The sequence below is a fragment of the Gossypium arboreum genome, chromosome 7 (assembly GCF_025698485.1).
Source record: "Gossypium arboreum isolate Shixiya-1 chromosome 7, ASM2569848v2, whole genome shotgun sequence".
Classification (NCBI taxonomy): Eukaryota; Viridiplantae; Streptophyta; class Magnoliopsida; order Malvales; family Malvaceae; genus Gossypium; species Gossypium arboreum.
The window spans coordinates 32,380,349-32,395,128 of record NC_069076.1 but is presented as its reverse complement, the minus strand read 5'-3'; positions in this window follow the sequence as shown (position 1 = coordinate 32,395,128).

Genomic DNA, 14,780 nt, shown 5'->3' with positions numbered 1-14,780 from the left:
CTCATCGATTAATGAACTTCCGCCTTCGCTAAGTTGATCTTTTGTGTGAATATAAGGGTTGGTAATGTGAAGTAAGTATGATATTGAGAATTTGTGCATATGAAATTATCCGTTTAGCCATATGAATGCTACATTTTAGTTGTGTCTAATTTTATGGCTCAAAACTTACTAAGCATTAAATGCTTACTCCACTTCTTTGAACCTCTGTTTTATAGATTTTGGTTCATCAGCTATTGGACTCGAGATTATTGAAGTCGAAGTCGCCCACACTATCAAAGCCCCTTTTGGTGCACTTTTGGTTGAACTTTGAAATGGCATGTATAGGACTACCCTTTTTGTTGTTGGTCATGTACCCTTGGGTTTTGTATAAATTTGGATAGCCATGCGAAAATGGCTTAAATATACTTTGATCATAACATTATAATCGTTTTGTATGTTGTTCGTTGAGAGGTATGGAAATGTTTGGTAACGATTAGCCATTGGAATGGTTAATCATGATCATTTTGGTGCTATGTATGACAACCTCTAGTTGATTCATGGAAAACCATGAAATAGGAAAAGTTTACCTTAAAAACAGTTGCTGACAGCAGCAGTGGTGTGGATTTTAAAAATCACTAAAAATAGTAGGAATGGAATTAAATAGTGAATAAATTATGTAATCGAACCTTGATGAATTTATTTTCATATGGAATAAACGAAACGATCATATGAGTCGTATGTTAAGAGATATTTAAGTTTTCGTGAAACAGGGCCAGAACGGTTTTTTGATTCCCTGTTCCGACTTTGGAAATTCATTATAAATTAACCAGAGATAATTAGAAGTCATGCCATATATGTATAGATTCCTTTTTGAGTCTAGTTTCTATAGAAACAAACGTTATCAGTATTGAAGCCCTGTACAGGGAGATGTCCAAGTTGTAATGTGTGAAGGTCAGAGTAGTCAAACCCTGAAACAGGGGAGACTTTAACTAATAAACTGTACTAATTGGCTTGACCAAAAATTCTAGAAAAAAGGTTTTAGATTGATATATGAGTCTAGTTTCAGGAAAAATTTACGAAACTGGTTTTCGAGTTTTGAAACTCAAGATATGATTTTTAAGGGGACAGTGATGCAGTAACCCTTTTGTCTGGAAATTTTTTTTAAATGGAATGTGGAAATAAATGTATTATGTCTGTTCGCACCTCGTGTTCGACTCCGGCAACGGGCTTGTGACAGCCCTAAATTGACCCTAGTCGGAAAGTGGTTTCAGGACCACGAAACCGAGTCTTATAAATAATTAAAGGTTATATTCTGTGTTTATGATGTGCGTAAATGCTTGTGTGATAGTTCCATACTTTAATTTGGTCAGTGTATGTGAAATTTATTAGTAGCGACTTATGTGAGACAATTTAGAAATATGCTAGGCAAGTGTTCAAGTTGCCTATTAATATATGTGGGAAAGTGCTTGTCCTTGCATGTCAAATTAGCCAAATTAAAGCATAGTGGCCGGCCATGCTATGGGTGGAAACATGTCACAAACATGTTATGTTAGTGATGTATGTTAGGAAAAATAAAATAAGGAGCATGGTAATTAAATAATGAAAGGGAGGAGTGATGAAAAAAAAAATGGTCTCACCCATGCCCCCCCTTTTGCCGTGAATGGAAGAAAGAAAACAAAAAAAAAAAGGCTTCATTCTTTGGTTGTTCTTGGCCGAATAGAAGAAAGAGAAGAAGGGGGAAGAGCTTGAGAAAATCGGCTATGGTGGTTTGCTAGACTAAGGTATGTTTGATGTTGTCCATGAGATTCATGCATGTTTTTAGTTGTTAGTTTGAGTTCTAACTAGCCCATGGTTCAAATCTTTACTATGTCATGGAGATGATATTCGGCTAAGGTGGATTTGTGTTGATGTCATTTACATGCTAAAAGTGAAGCTTTGTAATGATGCATGTGATGGTGGATTGATGATTCTTGAATATTCTTTTTTTTAGCATTTTTGAGTGAGACATTAAGTTCTTTGTTTAACCATGACCAAAATTGAAATGGTATGGTGTTGTGATGCATTCGGCCATGGTAGGAAGTAGAAGGGAAATATGGTTGTTGTTAGATGAAGTAGAGTCTAACAAATGAGCACATATGTGCATTAGTTGCTAGATGGAGAAGAATCGGCTAGCAAGTTGTGTGCCAAGGCCAAATATAAATTTTGTATATTAATGAGTAATGCATGTGTTGAATTGATGGAAAGGGAGAGGATGCTTTAATAGTGTATATATGTGTATTAGCCAAGTTTTGAACTTGAAACAAAATGGTGTTTAGTCAATACAAGTGACCATACTTGTTGAATGTATTAAGTGTTGCAATCGGCCTTAGCATTGATGTGTATGTTCGCCATAGGTAAGCATATTGATGGCTTTATCTTGACTTAGAAAATTAATTGAGGGAATATTAGCTAATATGTTGAATTCGATTCGTGATTTCGTATATATGGGACTTTAATGTCTAATGTATATATGGGCTAAGTACCTTGAGCTTCTCTTTTGATGTTCGAATGAATTGTATTAAATTGCTTAAGGTGATTAAAAATGCGTATGACCATTGTGTATTTGAGCTAGAAGGTTGCTATATGACCTATTAAATTTCTTGTCATATTCGACCATAAGCTAGCATAATGAGACTTTAATAAGTTAAACTTGTGTGAACTAGCTCAAGAGCCTAGAGGAACAAAGTTGGATAAAGGGAAGGAAAAAGTGATTGAATAGCCGTTGAAGCCGTTCGACAATATCCGAGGTAAGTTTTCGAGTAATGGAACTTAGATTATGATTTGATTAGATCATGTTTTAAGCAAATCAAAATCATGCTCTTTGTATGTGGCTATTGAGCCGAAATTGCAAGTGTGATAAGTGTCTTGTGTTTGAGCTTCGGTAATGAAAATGAAATACGGATGTGTCATGATTTATTGATAAATGTGCATGATTATTCGAATGATGTTCGGGCTAAGTCCCGAAGGCTTTGTGCTAAGTGACTATATCCGCACTAAGATCCGAAGGCATTTGTGCGAGTTACTAATTCCGGGCTAAGCCCGAAGGCATTGGTGCGAGTTACTAAATCCGGGTTAAGTCCCGAAGGCATTTGTGCAAGTTACTAATTCCGGGCTAAGCCCGAAGGCATTTGTGCGAGTTACTAGTTCCGGGCTAAGCCCGAAGGCATTGGTGCGAGTTACTAAATTCGGGTTAAGTCCCAAAGGCATTCGTTCGAGTTACTATAACCGAGCTATGTCCCGAAGGCATTTGAACGAGTAGCTATATCCGGTTAAATTCCGAAGGTACGTGATTCGGGAATGAGCGATCTTGCTGTAAAAATTTCAGTTAATACGCTTGTAAAATCCCAACAATGAGGTATGTTTCGTATGTGCATTGGAATAGTTGATTCCCTTCGAATAATATTCGCTCCGTCGAGTAATGAGCTTCCGGTATTTGGCTAAGATGATCCCTTATGTATGAATATAGGGGTTGGAATGTGAAGTAAGAATGATTTGAGAATATGTATATATTTGGAATTATCCGTTTAGTTATATGAATGCTATACTTGCTTGTGCTTAAATTCTTTGCTCAAAACTTACTAAGCATTTAATGCTTACTCCATTTATTTAATTCTCTATTTTATAGATTTTGGTTCTTCAGCTATCGGACTGGATTTTGAAGTCAAGTCGCCCACACTATCAAAGCTCCTTTTGGTATACTTTTGGTTGAACTTTGAAATGGCATGTATAGGACTACCCTTTTGTTGTTGGTCATGTACCCTTCGGTTTTGTGTAAATTTGGATAGCCATGCGAAAATGGCTTAAATATACTTTGATCATAGCATTATAATCGTTTTGTATGTTGTTCGTCGAGAGGTATGGAAATGTTGGTAACGGTTAGCCATGGGAATGGTCATTCATGATCACTTTTGGTATATGTATGACAAACTCTAGTTGATCCATGGAGGATCATGAAATAGGTAAAGTTTACCTTAAAAATAGATGCTGGCAGCAGCAGTGATGTGGATGTGAAAAATCACTAAAAATATAAGGAATGGAATTAAATAGTGAATAAATTATGTAATCGAACCTTGATGAATCCAGTTTCATAGGAAAGTAACGAAACGTTCATATGAACAGTATATTGTGAGATGTTAAAGTTTTCGTGAGACAGGGCCAGAACGGTTTCTGGATCCCCTGATCTGACTTTGGAAATTCATTATAAATTAACCAGAGACATTTAGAAGTCATTCCATATATGAATAGATTCCTTTTTGAGTCTAGTTTCTATAGAAACAAACGGCATCAGTATTGAAGCCCTGTACAGGGAGATATCCAAGTCGATATGCATGAAGGTCAGTGTAGTCGCACCCTGTAACAGGGGAGACTTTAACTAATAAACTGTACTAATTGGCTCGACCAAAAATTCTAGAAAAAAATTTGTAGATGAACATATGAGTCTAGTTTCAGGAAAAATTTACGAAACTGGTTTTTGAGTTTTGAAACTCAAGATATGATTTTTAAGGTGACAGTGATGCAGTTAGCCAACTGCCTGGAAATTTTTCAAATGGAATGTGAAAATGAGTGGATTAAGCCCGTTAACCCCTCGTGTCCGACTCCGGAAACAGTCTCGGGTATGGGGTGTTATAGGGCTCGGGTACGGGGTGTTACAATTTTATTGGTATCGGAGCTACGGTTAAGTTGATTCTAGGACTACCGAACTACGTTTGGGTCTAGCTATACATGCCATTATGTGATTATTTGATAGTGTGGTGATTTCTGACATTTGCAAATGTGTTTATTTATAGTAATGGATCCCGATCCTGACCGAGCGGTAGCTGATGATCTCAAGAGTGTAGCGCCTGCTCCCACACAAGGGATAGCGCCGGCGGACTCTCAACCTAATGCTAGTAATCCGAAGGATGAAGCTAGACAAGCTTTTTATAGCATGATGAATGATTGGTTCAACCAATACATTCGAACTAATACGGCTGTTCCACAACCTCCATTCCCGACAAATACCACCCCCGCACCTACCATACCTCCGGTAACTAACCAAATAAGGTCAAATAAGCCCCCAGTTGACAGAATCCGAAAACACGGGGCTACTGAATTTAAAGCTACGGACAGCGATGATGCCGAGCAAGCTGAATTTTGGTTGGACAACACTATCCGGGTACTCGATGAGCTATCTTGCACACCCGATGAGTGCCTAAAGTGTACTATCTCCTTGCTACGTGATTCTGCCTACTATTGGTGGAATACGTTGACTTCTGTGGTGCCCAGAGAGCAAGTAACTTGGGAGTTCTTCCAAACCGAGTTTCGAAAGAAGTATATCAGTCAGAGATTCATTGACCAGAAACGAAAGGAATTTCTTGAACTCAAACAAGGTTCCATGTCGGTTACCGACTATGAACGAAAGTTTCTAAGGCTTAGCCGGTACGCTCGAGAATGCATTTCTTTAGATGCCGTGATGTGTAAGCGTTTCGAGGATGGACTGAATGATGATATAAAGCTGTGTGTGGGCATTTTAGAAATCCGAGAATTTGTGGTACTCGTCGAGCGAGCTTGCAAAGCCGAGGAGCTCAGTATGGAGAAAAGAAAAGCTGATATGAGAGCAAAGGAGTTTCGTAAGAGGTCTTCGGGGAGGCCCTTTCAACAGTCATCGAAGAAATTTAGAGATGATTTAGGCCGATCTAGAAACACTTCGGGCTTTTCTAGACGAGATCGCGATCGACCCCCCGTGAGTGCACGAGTCAGTTCAATCGCCAGTGTTGGAAATGATCGTCGAGACAGAACAGAGTGCCAGTACTGTGGTAAATGGCATTCGGGGAGTTGTAGATTCCATGACCGCTCCTGTTACAAGTGCGGATCAGTTGACCACTTTATTAAAGATTGCCTGAGGTTGTCTGAACAGAATGTAAATCAGAGTGGGAAACCGGGTGCTACCACTGCTCGAGGTAGACCATCTAGAAATACGAGCAATGCTAGTGGTGGTCAGAGAGGATCTAGAGATGCTACGACCAGATCTGAGGCTCGTGCTCCTGCTAGAGCTTATGCTATACGCGCACGCGAGGATGCTTCCTCGTCAGACGTTATTACCGGTACTTTTACTCTCCTTGATACTAATGTGATTGCTTTGATTGACCCCGGTTCTACTCATTCTTATATATGTGCAACCTTAGCATCCAGTAAGACTTTACCTATTAAGTCTACTGAGTTCGTAATTCGGGTGTCAAATCCCTTGGGTCGTTACCTGCTTGTCGACAAAGTGTGTAAGAAATGTCCCCTAGTAATTCGAGGTTCTTGTTTTCCGGCGGACTTGATGCTTTTGCCGTTTGATGAATTTGATGTTATTCTTGGTTTGGATTGGTTGATCGTGTATGATGCGGTTGTGAATTGCAAAAGCAAGACTATTGATTTGAGGTGCGCAAATAACGAGATAATTCGAGTTGAATCTACAGACTTAAAGGGGTTGCCAGCTGTAATATCATCAATGTCAGCTCAGAAATATGTAAGAAAGGGGTGCGAAGCATACCTTGCGTATGTACTTGATGACAAAGAGTTAGAAAAGAAACCCGAATCTGTGCCGGTGGTTTGTGAATACCCGGATGTTTTTCCCGAAGAATTACCGAGTGTACCACCTGTTCAGGAGGTAGAGTTTGGTATTGAGCTTGTACCTGGGACTATGCCGATTTTGATAGCTCCGTATCGTATGGCACCAACCGAGTTAAAAGGGTTGAAAGCTCAGTTGCAAGAGTTGACGGATAAAGGTTTCGCTCGACCGAGTTTCTCACCTTGGGGTGCACCAGTATTGTTTGTGAAAAAGAAGGACGGAACCATGAGGTTGTGCATTGACTATCGTCAGTTGAATAAAGTAACGATAAAGAATAAATATCCGTTCTCGCGTATTGATGATTTGTTTGATCAACTAAAGGGAGCCTTGGTGTTTTCAAAATAGATTTGAGATCGGGTTATTACGATTCATGAATTCGAGATTCGGATATACCCAAAACTACTTTCGAACGAGATACGGCCACTACGAGTTCTTAGTGATGCCGCTTGGGCTCACTAATGCCCCGCAGGTATTTATGGATTTGATGAATCGGATCTTTAGGCAAGATTTGGACCGGTTCAGTAGTTGTGTTTATTGATGACATCTTGGTCTATTCAAGAGATGAGACCGAACATCTTGAGCACCGAGATTAGTGTTGCAAATTTTACGGGATAAGCGGTTATATGCTAAGTTCAAGAAGTGTGAGTTCGGTTAAGTGAGGTTAGCTTCTTGGGTCATGTGGTATCCGATCGGTATTCGAGTTGACCCGAGCAAAATTTTAGCCATACTTAACTGGAAGCCTCAGAAATATTATCGAGGTTCGGAGCTTTTTGGGACTTGCGGTTACTACCGACGGTTTGTAAAGGTTTCTCGATGATAGCCACACCAATGACGGCTACTTCAAAAGATGTTAAGTTGAATGGATGTAAAAATGTCGTAAAAGTTTTGATCAATGAAAACTTATTTGATGAAGCTCCAATTCTAGTGCACCGAATCGTGCAAAGAGTTTGTCATTTATAGTGATGCCTCCCTACTTGGGTTGGGTTGCGATTGATGCAAGAAGGTCGAGTTGTGGCCTGCGCGTCGAGACAATTGAAGCCACATGAGAAAAATTATCCGACCCATGATCTCGAACTAGCTGCCATCGTATTTGCTTTGAAAATATGGCGACATTATTTATTTGGCGAGAAGTGCCATGTGTATTCGGATCACAAAAGTCTCAAATATTTGATGACTCAAAAAGACTTAAATCTGCGACAAAGACGTTGGCTCGAGTTGTTGAAAGATTATGAGCTTGTCATTGACTATCACCGTGGAAAGGCTAATGTGGTTGCGGATGCCTTAAGTCGTAAATCACTGTTTGCTTTACAAGGGATGAATGTACACTTGTCCGTTCTATCCGACAATGTGTTAGTGGCAGAATTAAAGGCCAAACCATTGTTGATTCATCAAATTCGTGAAGCTCAGAAAGTCGATGATGATTTGGTTACAAAATGGGCTGAATGTATTTCGAATATGTAATTAGAATTTCAAATTGATGATGACGATTGTTTGAGGTTCAGAAGTCGTTTCTGTGTTCCAAGAAATTCAGAACTCATTTCGATGATTTTGGACAAAGCTCATTGTAGCCGAATGTCAATTCACCCGGGGAGTACGAAAATGTACAACGATCTGAGACGTCAGTTTTGGTGGCATGGTATGAAACGAGACATTTCCGATTTTGTTTCGAAGTGCTTAGTATGTCAGCAAGTGAAGGCGGAACATCAAGTGCCTACGGGTTTACTTCAGCCGATCATGATACCTGAATGGAAATGGGATCGAGTCACGATGGATTTTGTATCTGGGTTGCCAGTGTCGGCAAGTAAGAAGGATGCGATTTGGGTTGTTGTTGATAGACTGACTAAGTCTGCTCACTTTATCCCCGTACGTACGAATTTTTCATTGGATAAACTAACTGAATTGTATGTTTCTCAGATTGTGAGATTACGCGGGGTACCGATTTCTATTGTGTCGGATAGAGATCCGAGATTCACCTCGCGATTTTGGAAGAAATTGCAAGAAGCTTTGGGTACCAAGCTGCATTTTAGCACCGCTTTTCATCCACAAACCGATGGTCAATCCGAGCGGATAATTCAGATACTTGAGGATATGTTGAGATGTTGCATCCTCGAGTTTAGTGGTTCATGGGAACGGTATTTACCTTTGTTGGAATTTGCTTACAACAATAGTTTTCAGTCAAGTATTAAGATGCCACCTTACGAGGCTTTGTACGGTCGAAAATGCCGTACACCATTGTTTTGGACCGAGCTCGGTGAAAGTAAAATTTTCAGAGTTGATTTGATTAAAGATGCTGAACAGAAAGTAAAAGTAATCCGTGAAAGTCTGAAGGCAGCCACAGATCGCCAGAAGTCGTACGCGGATTTGAAACGAAAAGACATTGAGTATCAGGTGGGAGACAAAGTGTTTCTTAAAGTTTCACCTTGGAAAAAGATACTCAGATTTGGCCATAAGGGCAAATTGAGTCCGAGATTCATTGGGCCGTATGAAATCTCCGAACGAGTTGGTCCAGTTGCGTATAGATTGATTTTGCCCCCTGAACTTGAAAAGATTCACGACGTCTTTCATGTTTCGATGCTTCGACGTTATAGATCTGATCCATCGCACATAATTAATCCATCAGAGGTTGAAATTCAACCTGATATGAGTTATGAAGAAGAACCAATTCAAACTGTAATGTGACAGCCCTAATGTGACCCTAGTCGGGAAGTGGTTTCGGGGCCACAAAACCGAGTCATAAAAATAATTAGCTGTCATATTTGATGCTTATTATATGTATATATGCATGTGTGAAAATTTTATATGTGAATTTTGTTTAATTGTAGGTGAATTTTAGTAAATAGGACTTATGTGAGAAAATTTAGAAATGTGCTAGGCAAATGTAAAGTGGCCTATTAATGCATGTTATAGAAATGGTGGGTTTGCATGTCAAATTGCCCAATATTTGAGCTAGTGGCCGGCCATGCTATGGGGCATAGCATATTTTAAGCATGGTGTGCTAATGTAGTATGTAGGAAACAATAAAATAAAAAGCTAGTAATAAAGAAATGGAAAAGGAAAATGATGAAAACAAAGAAAAAAATGTCCATCCTTTTTCATTCTTCTTGACCGAAATTCAAAAGGAAAGAAAGGAGGAAATGTTGAAGAGATTCGCCATGCTTGTAGCTAGGTTAAGGTAAGTTTGATGTTGTTCCATGAGATTCATGCATATTTTTATGTTAGTTTGAGTTCTACCTATCCCATGGTTTAAATCTTGCTATGTGATGAAGATGATACTCGGCCATGGGTGTTGTTTTCTTGGTTGGTGTTTGTTTCATGCTAAATCTAGATGAACAATGGGGGTTGTCGTTTAGGTTAAGATCAAAGAAATTAATCTTGTTAAAACTTTGAACTAATAATGCCCATATGTGTGATAGCCGAACATAGACTTTGTTTAAAGTCTTGGTCAAAGGCCGGTTAAGTGTTTTGGAAATGATTAAGCTAGGTGTTTGATCTTTTTGGTTCGGCATAGTACATAAAATGTTGCTAGATGGAGGAAAATTTGGCCAGCAAGATGTGTGCTAAGGCCGAATATAATTTTGTATATTAATGAGTAATGCATGTGTTGAATTGATGGAATGGAGAGGATGCTCTAATAGTGCATATATGTGTATTAGCCAAGTTTTGAACTTGAAACAAAATGGTATTTGGTCAATACAAGTGACCATACTTGTAGAATGTATTAAGTATGCAATCGGCCTCAACATAGACATGCATGTTCGGCCACACGAATGAATGCATAGATTGATGTTGTACATTCGGCTATAGGTAAGCATAATGATGATCCTATCTTGACTTAGACAATCGGCTCAAGGAGAATTTGTTAAGTGCTTAGTTAATTGATATTAGGTTAATGATGTGTGTATTTGGTCATAAAGGTGCACATGAGGAAATGTTTGATTAATTGTACTAAATTGCTCAATGTGATTAAAATGCCTATGACCATTTTGTATTTGAGCTAAAGATGGCCATATGACCTATCAAACTCCTTGTCATATTCGCCATAAGCAAGCACAATGAGACTTTAATAAGTTAAATTTGTTTGAATTAGCTCAAGAGCTTAGAGGACCACAGCTTGGATAAGGGAAAGGAAAAAGTGATCAAATAGTCCGAAATTGTTCGACCACCTCCGAGGTAAGTTTTGAGTAATGGAACTTAGATTATGATTCGATTAGATTATGTCACAAGCAAATCAAAATCATGCTCTTTGTATGTGGCTATTAAGCCGAAATTTGTAAGTGTGATAAGTGTCTTGTGTTTGAGCTTTGGTAATGAAAATGAAATATGGATGTGTCATGATTTATTGATATATGTGCATGGTTATTTGAATGATATCCGGCTAATTCAAGGCTTTTGTGCTAAGTGACTATATCTCGGACTAAGATCCGAAGGCATTTGTGCGAAGTTACTATATCCGGCCAAAACCCAAGGCATTTGTGCTAGCGACTATATCCGGCTAAGTCCCGAAGGCATTTATGCTAGTGACCATATCCGGGCTAAGACCAAGGCCTTGTGCGAGTGGTTATATCTGCTAAATCTCAAGATACTTGGGTTGGGAATGAGCGATCTTGTTGTAATAATTTCAATTAATACGTAAAATCCCAACAATGAGGTATGTTTTGTACATGCATTGGATTAATTGATTCCTTTTAAGTAGTATTCGCTCACCGATTAATGAACTTAGGCCTTCGCTAAGTTGATCTTTGTGTGTGAATATAAGGGTTGGTAATGTGAAGTAAGTATGATATTGAGAATTTGTGCATATGAAATTATCCGCTTAGCCATATGAATGCTACATTTTAGTTGTGTCTAATTTTATGGCTCAAAACTTACAAAGCATTAAATGCTTACTCCGCTTCTTTGAACCTCTGTTTTATTGATTTTGGTTCGTCAGCTATCGGACTCGGGATTATTGAAGTCGAAGTCGCCCAAACTATCAAAGCCCCTTTTGGTACACTTTTGGTTGAACTTTGAAATGGCATGTATAGGACTACCCTTTTTGTTGTTGGTCATGTACCCTTGGGTTTTGTATAAATTTGGATAGCCATGCGAAAATAGCTTAAATATACTTTGATCATAACATTATAATCGTTTTGTATGTTGTTCGTTGAGAGGTATGGAAATGTTTGGTAACGATTAGCCATTGGAATGGTTAATCATGATCATTTTGGTGCTATGTATGACAACCTCTAGTTGATTCATGGAAAACCATGAAATAGGAAAAGTTTACCTTAAAAATAGATGCTGACAGCAGCAGTGGTGTGGATTTGAAAAATCACTAAAAATAGTAAGAATGGAATTAAATAGTGAATAAATTATGTAATCTAACCTTGATGAATCTATTTTCATATGGAAGAAACGAAATGATCATATGAGTCGTATGTTAAGAGATATTTAAGTTTTCGTGAAACAGGGCCAGAACGGTTTCTGGATTCCCTGTTCCGACTTTGTAAATTCATTATAAATTAACCAGAGATAATTAGAAGTCATACCATATATGTATAGATTCCTTTTCGAGTCTAGTTTCTATAGAAACAAGCGGAATCAGTATTGAAGTCCTGTACAGGGAGATGTCCAAGTCGTAATATGTGAAGGTCAGAGTAGTCAAACCCTGAAACAGGGGAGAATTTAACTAATAAACTGTACTAATTGGTTTGACAAAAAATTCTAGAAAACAATTTGTAGATTGATATATGAGTCTAGTTTCAGGAAAAATTTACGAAACTTGTTTTCGAGTTTTGAAATTCAAGATTTGATTTTTAAGGAAATAGTGATGCAGTAACCCGTTTGTCCGGAAATTTTTTTTAAATGGACTGTGGAAATAAATGTATTATGTCTGTTAGCACCTCGTGTTCGACTCCGGCAACGGGCTCGGGTACGGGGTGTTACATGTAATGACATGTGGAGAATATTAGGCCAGGTTGTGTATCCACACGGCTAAGGCCATTTCTGGGCTATGTGGACCATATGGGCCAGCATTATGGGCCTTGGGCCCTTTGTACTGTTTGACTGTTAAGGTTACACGGGTCACCTGAGATGACTGTGGACCTACTGTTGGGTCGATAAGTATATCTAAACCCCATATTGATAAATGACTATTTTGCCCTTATGAGGTAAAATGACTGTTTTGCCCTCATGAGGTAAAATGACTATTTTGCCCTCAGAGGTAAAATGACTGTTTTGCCTTTATGTGGTAAAATGGCTATTTTTCCCTTATATGGTAAAATGATTGTTTTGCCCTTATAAGGTAAAATGACTGTTTTGTCCACATAAGGTAAAATGACTGTTTTGCCTTTATATGGTAAGATGACAATTTTGCCCTATGTGCATGTATGACCATATTTTTGCATGTTATTTAAACTGTAATGGATACATGTATATTTTATGATATGACTTGACATGATCGTATGATGCATTGCATGGGGATGGGTTTATACTGATCGGAGAAAGTGTACTAAAAGGCTTCGAGCCTAAATTACTGGTAGCCCAGCTATATATTACAGTTTAGTGCTGCAACCGATGCTAATTCTGGAGTGTAGGGAGGGGTGGGTTGCTTATATCACCACATGGAGTGTAGGGTTGGGCGGAGATGGAGTGTAGAGGCTGGATGGGTAGGACTTGTATTCTGTTACTGCATTGAATACTGTTATTGCACTGTTTATTGTACTGTATTGGGAAAAGGCCCAAACACACGACTATCTGTATTGAGATGCGCTAAATCCTAGACTGGTATTGTCACTATTACTAAAAAGGGCTTAGGCCCAGATTGTGTTTGTTTTCTGATTGTTTGCTTATATGGGATTACACACTGAGTTTTTGTAAATTCACCCATCTGTTTATTTATACAGGTAATCCGCAGGCTTAGGCGGGTTGATGCTACGAGGGACTCAAATGCGGCGACACAGCCGCGTTTACTATCATATTTACTTTAACTTTATAAGTAATTTAATGTGCGTACATTTACTGTAATAAAGCCTCTATGGATTTTAACTTTAAATTGGGTTTTTATTTGATTAGGTTTATAACTGCTAGCAGTAGGAAAAAACGCATGTTTTCAAAAACATAAATGTTTTTCAAAACACTATGTTTATGCAACATATTTTAAAAGCTTCCACAATAAACAATGTTTTAAAAAATGATAACATTTTTAATGTGATTAACATTTTGCCAATCGACTTGTGTTTTAAATTAAACGAACATCTTTAAAGATCGTACAAAGAGGATAAATTGAGAATGGGTTTCTACAATATCGTACTTCACGAAAAACACTTCAATGTGACTTCGCCAGATTTGGCCATAACGTCCAGACCAGGTTTGGGGTGTTACATTTAGTGGTATCAGAGTCAAGTTACAAAACTCGACTGTGGATTTGGGTTTCTTCCAAAACTTGGAAATTCTAATAGAACTATTTCAAATGATTTGAAGCATTTTGAAATGTTGTACTGAAGGCGTAATATCCTGATTTTGGGCCTAGTCGGAATAGTGGTTTCGTGACCACAAAATCCGAGATAGAAATAATTATTTTATGATTATTTTGAGGTCTATGATATGATTGCATGATTGTGTGAAAATTTCGTGAAGAAATTTTATGCATAAAGTGCTTAAATTGAAATTAGGGACTAGATCGAATAATTTGCAAAACTTGCATTCTAGAAGTTTCTAGTATGAAATTGTTTTGAAATATTAATTAGGAGGTCTTAAATAGAAATTTTACCAATTTTTAAGTCTATGGACAAAAATTGGACATGGATGGAATTTTGGAAAGTTTAGTAGTAAGGGCATTTTGGTCATTTAGGGTAAAATGAATTAAAATACAAAATTAAAAGCCAATTTTGCTCATCTTCAACCCCATGGCCGAATATAGCAAGGAGAAACCATGGCTAGGGTTTTCAAGCTTCCAAGCTCGATTGTAAGTCCGTTCTAGCCTCGTTTTAATGATTTTTACGCTTTTGGAGTCCCTAGTAGCTCGATTAAGCTTATGCTAGCAATAATTCAACCTAGGGTTCATATTTGGAAAAATACCCATAGGTGAAATTTGTGTATTTTGGTGTTTTATGATAGAATATGAGGTTTTAAATTATGTTAGACAACTTGTGCTACTCGGTTTTAAGCGAAAACCAAAGAAAAGGGC